Consider the following 5,908-nt stretch of genomic DNA (forward strand, 5'->3'; position numbering starts at 1 on the left):
AAGAACAGCTTCAGCCAGCAAATTGTAGGGTGGATGACACCACGCCTAAAGGTTAAGTTTTAATTGTGCAAATATTCAAAACAGCACAGTGACGCCCCAAAATAACCTAACAAAACAAAGGACTTCACTTACTCAGAAGGAAGTGAACAAGTCAAAAAGCAAGATATAACATGCAGACTACTTAGCAATCAAATTAATGCACTCCTAACTAGGGCTGCAGGGGATAAATTGGCACAAGAAGGTGGGTAGTAAAAAAAAAAAGCCATTTTGGACATGGAGCAATTTCCACTTTGAGGTAGTCACTCCCAGCGTCTGTTGGGTCAGAGATCCACTGTATTGAATTTCCTAATGGATTTGAACTTCAGCTTCATGCTGAATACTCCCCTTGAGAAACTAAGTTTTCTTACTTCACAGTCTGCTGTATGCATTCCTGGGAGACGAAAATCCTCTGCTGCTGCAAATCGGTATCCTGTAATCCAGTTGTCTTCAACCTTGTCAGAGCCAGGACCTACTTTTAATTATGCATCTGGGGGACCCATTTCTTAACCTTTTACTATAGGTAAAGGTAAAGGACCCCTGGGTGGTTAAATCCAGTCAAAGGTGAATATGGGGTTGTGGCGCTCATCTCGCTTCAGGCTGAGGGAGCCGGCGTTTGTCCACAGACAGTTTCCGGGTCATGTGGCCAGCATGACTAAACTGCTTCTGGTGCAACTGAGCACCTTGACGGAAACCAGAGTGCACAGAAACGCCGTTTACCTTCCCACCACAGCAGTACCTATTTATCTACTTGCACTGGCATGCTTTTGAACTACTAGGTTGGCAGGAGCGGGAACAGAGAGCAACGGTAGCTCACCCTACAAGCATTTGAAGGCTGTGCCTTTTGAGAATCTTTTTTCCTCTGCAACCATTCCTTATAGTGCATAATAACTTCAGGTGTGTGACTTTGTGTGAGAGAACAAATAATAAATACATAAAGCAGTGTTTTGTTTCTGCTTATGATCTCTGCTGATGTTCTGTATTTGAGAATGGCTGTAAATGGCCTGGTAAATTAGTGCATCACACTTCCTGTCATGCCAGCAATTATCTCTAAAGAAACTGTCAGAGAAGGCACAAATAATTTTGAATGCCTTAATTACAAGGCATAATGTGATAATCATGTAATAATGGTCTGGGACAGCCAATAGTACTTACCGTAACTTATGACTGCATAATATACATTCAGCTACAGCCTTGCTGTTCCCGACACTTCAGGATGAAGTTGGAGAACAAGTGTCACTCTTTTCTTAAAAGCAGCCTTGAAGACATGCAGCTTTGTTAAAATCTAACATGCAAATGCTTTAACTCTTGTTTAAAGTTCTTAGCCCTCACCAGTGCTAAGAGGTTTTGAAAAATGCTATGATCAGGGGTGTATAGATAACATTCGCTTTAAGCATCAGCGGCAAACCTTTTGAAACCACTGGGGTCGCCTTCCAGCTGCCCATGGATGCAAGGAGCTGATGCCAGCCCTGACTTAAAGGATAATAATAGTATAATGCAGGTTTAAATGTTTGCCAACTGTAGAGCAATTTGCTCATGAAGATTGCATGCGCATTACATAAGAACTGGCTCCCCCAGTGGCTGCTCCACCTGATCATTATAATGATTATGTAACATTAGGACAGCAGAGTTGGTACCTGAAGTTAATTATTTTCCTCGTCTCACTCAATCTCTTTTCCCTCTAATATTGTGCCTATTAGACTGTACACATTCTCTTCAGAAGACTCTACTGTCAGTGGCAGAAAAGCAGAATATAAAAGTAATGGCTGACTATCAAAAACACATAGCCATGTTAGTCCATTAGATAGGGTTGCCATATTTCAAACCCCAAAGTTGTTGAGCATTTTTTTTAATGAAAAAGCAAAAAACCCCGCAATTTTATGGTTTACTTGCCAAAGATCCAGGACAAACTGTCGCCTTCCTGAAATTCTCCCTGGACGTCACTTCGGCCTTTGAAATCCCAGTAATGTCTGGAAAATTCCAGACGTATGGCAGCCCTACTTTAGAACAAAAGTCACAGGAAAGGCAAATTAGTAATTTTATTGGGATCAAGCAATGCTCACATAGGATGTGAGTCATTGAATTACGGTAGATCGAACTCTTCTATAGGCCAGTTATTCTCAAGAAGAAAAACATTTTGAAGGGCAGTATGTTATGTTCAAAAGTATTCAATGTATTGCAGTCAAACTATGTCAGTTTCAGTCTAAATATGGGTGGGGAGAGGTCTTTTCAGACTTAATTCAGTTTAATGGGTTTTCCCCCTTGGAACACAAGAAGACGGTCTACAGCCTCATACCATCTACAGTGACTGGCAGAGGCTTTCCAAGGTTTCAAAAAGGGGTATCTCCCAGCCCTACATAGAGATGCTGGTGTTAAAGCCAAGGCTAAGACTTAATGTCCTTTTGAACCAAAGATACACCATTTTGATATATCAGGATCATTTATTCTTATTGTAATCATGCTGTAATGAAAGCTTGAGAGGGGGACAAAGAGAGAACACAGAAATATGTAAAAGAAAGTTATAGATGCATGCAAGGGCTTGGGCTGTGCAGCAGACCTTACAGTAGGTAGGGTTTCCCCCCACATCACTGGTAATGATAGGCTTTTTAGTTACACTAATGATGTGCATTGAAAATCAAAAGATTAGCTTCCGTCCTATAGCTCCTGTTACTTTCCGAAGTCATCCTCTGTTGTTGGCAAGCCCAATCTTGTGTTAAAAAATTATAACAAGGCCCAGAGGGGATTTTTACATCACTTAATGGTCTTTGGCATAATGAAGCATAATGAAGTCTGAAACTAGTTCATTTAGTTCTAGCTGTTGCAGTTGTGGGAATAACCTTGAGAAATATAACGTTACAGAAATACTGCCCATGACAGCATGGGAATGGTATTACTGCAGCTACTTCATCCTCTTTAGGGTGCCAGAAAGCTGTTGTGTTTGCTGCAGCAGAAGGTAAGCCTGCAATCCTGCACACACACTAATATAGGAATGCACTGCGCCATGGCCACAATGTTGGGAAAGGATAATTCTTAATCGTTAATTTCCCTTGCCTTGCTTTTATTCTCTTCATGACTTGTTCCAGAGTTGAAATGATCAGAAGGAAACTAACATTAGCCTTGCTATTTATTTTCTACATTGTTCTTATGCTAGGCTTTAATAGTATATATACAGCTCTCCATTTTTATAGAAAAGCCATGGATTTTAAAATGAAATATAATTCTTAGGCTGCACTCACCTGAGAAGTAAGCCCTATTGAATTCAACAGAACCTAGTTATGAGTAGAATCATAGAATCATAGAATCATAGAGTTGGAAGAGACCACAAGGGCCATCGAGTCCAACCCCCTGCCAAGCAGGAAACACCATCAGAGCACTCCTGACATATGGTTGTCAAGCCTCTGCTTAAAGACCTCCAAAGAAGGAGACTCCACCACACTCCTTGGCAGCAAATTCCACTGTCGAACAGCTCTTACTGTCAGGAAGTTCTTCCTAATGTTTAGGTGGAATCTTCTTTCTTGTAGTTTGGATCCATTGCTCCGTGTCCGCTTCTCTGGAGCAGCAGAAAACAACCTTTCTCCCTCCTCTATGTGACATCCTTTTATATATTTGAACATGGCTATCATATCACCCCTTAACCTCCTCTTCTCCAGGCTAAACATGCCCAGCTCCCTTAGCCGTTCCTCATAAGGCATCGTTTCCAGGCCTTTGACCATTTTGGTTGCCCTCCTCTGGACACGTTCCAGTTTGTCAGTGTCCTTCTTGAACTGTGGTGCCCAGAACTGGACGCAGTACTCCAGGTGAGGTCTGACCAGAGCAGAATACAGTGGCACTATTACTTCCCTTGATCTAGATGCTATACTCCTATTGATGCAGCCCAGAATTGCATTGGCTTTTTTAGCTGCCGCGTCACACTGTTGGCTCATGTCAAGTTTGTGGTCAACCAAGACTCCTAGATCCTTTTCACATGTAGTGCTCTCAAGCCAGGTGTCACCCATCTTGTATTTGTGCCTCTCATTTTTTTTTGCCCAAGTGCAATACACGGGTAGACACGAGTAGACACGGGTTGATCACACTGTTGCCCAGTTATCAGGTTTACACTCAAGGATCCGTGTCATGCATTATGATACTTTGTGGGAAATTTAAAAACAGCTTGTTTTTAAAGGGCATAATGCAATGTAGCGGAATCAGGATAATGAAGTAAATGACTATTGAAGTGGTAGACTGGACTGCCTCTTGTCAGCTCACATTTTTTAAAAATAGGTATCACTCTGGCGGGAAGGTAAACGGCATTTCCGTGCGCTGCTCTGGTTCGCCATAAGCGGCTTAGTCATGCTGGCCACATGACCCGGAAGCTGTACGCCGGCTCCCTCGGCCAATAAAGCGAGATGAGCGCCGCAACCCCAGAGTCGGCCATGACTGGACCTAATGGTCAGGGGTCCCTTTACCTTTACTATTTAAAAGATGCTTATGGGTGGATGGGTGGGGGGGAGGCAAGCCAAGAAGAAGGCGGTGAGAGCAGCGGGCACTGAGTGGAACAATGCTGATATCAAAAGAACTTGTATCTTCAAGCTCATCTGCCAGTGATTCGGACAGTGAAGTTGACAAAAAGGTGAAAAGGAAAAACAAGCAGTGCCCAAAAAGCCTGTAAAGAAACAGAAGACTGGTGAAAGCTCCAAGCAAAGTAGCAACTGAGATGAGAATATGTTTCAGATTGGTAAAATAAGATATGTCAGTGTTCATGATTTTAAAGGTAAAGTCCTAATTGATACTACAGAATGCTGGGTGGATCAAGGAGGTGAAATGAAACCTGGCAGAAAAAGGTCACTCTCTAAATCCAGAACAGTGGAGCCCCTGAAGGAACAGATTACTGATACTATATTGATGAAGCAGTAAGAAAACTGTAAAGATGAGCCATGCAGAAACTATACTGTTGTTATAGATTTAAGTAATCTTTTTACGTTGGCCTTCATTTTCTAAACTATTTGTTTTCCAAGCTACTGTATATTTTGATTGTATAAATAATTATTGTGTATATATAATTATCATTACAGTGGTACCTCAGGTTACATACGCTTCAGGTTACAGACTCCACTAACCCAGAAATCGTGCTTCAGGTTAAGAACTTTGCTTCAGGATGAGAACAGAAATTGTGCTCCGGCGGCGCGGCGGCAGCAGGAGGCCCCATTTGCTAAAGTGGTGCTTCAGGTTAAGAACAGTTTCAGGTTAAGTACGGACCTCCGGAACGAATTACGTACTTAACCTGAGGTACCACTGTATTATTTAGAAGACAGCTGAAGGCAGCCCTGTTTAGGGGAGCTTTTATTGTTTAATGCTGTATCATGTTTTTCATATTCGGTTGGGAGCTGCCCAGAGTGGCTGGGGAAACCCAGCCAGATGGGCGGGGAATAAATAATAAATTATTATTATGATTGGACTGCAAAACAATTTGTAAGATGAGCTCTTTTTTAAAAAATGTGCATTAAAAGTGTATTCTGGGTGAAGTTACAGATGTGTATACTTTTATTAAACAGGTGTCACGTTCTCACATCATGGTGTAAAATAGAATACATTCAATTAAAAATAAAATAAAAATAAAAGATCCTTAAGCAAGGCAGCCAAGCAAGGCTGGCGAACAGGGACAACAACTCAGCAGACATCCGCGCTGCTGGACATCCAGGGCAAGGCTGAACTTCCAAAGGGAAAGTGCGTTGTAAACGTAGCAACGGAGGCAGGTTCCCCCGCTGGCGGGCCTTCAAGTCTAGACTCCCGGCGGTCGGCGAGGAAGGCGGCGGTTGCTAGAGGCCGTCCGGTTGCTAGGGCGAGCCTGGCAACGGAGGCGCCGGCAGCAGGCCCGGTCGCTAGGGGCGGGGCC

General features: G+C 42.8%; 1 pseudogene across 1 annotated transcript; it reads left to right on the forward strand.

Moving 5' to 3' along the window:
* Window positions 1-4,530: 4,530 nt before the first annotated feature.
* Window positions 4,531-4,955, forward strand: LOC310757309 (activated RNA polymerase II transcriptional coactivator p15-like; annotated as a pseudogene). Its single transcript has one exon. The product of its transcript is annotated as an activated RNA polymerase II transcriptional coactivator p15-like (transcript).
* Window positions 4,956-5,908: the final 953 nt, after the last annotated feature.

The sequence above is a fragment of the Podarcis filfolensis genome, assembly GCF_964270895.1.
Source record: "Podarcis filfolensis genome assembly, chromosome: 2".
NCBI classification, from domain to species: domain Eukaryota; kingdom Metazoa; phylum Chordata; class Lepidosauria; order Squamata; family Lacertidae; genus Podarcis; species Podarcis filfolensis.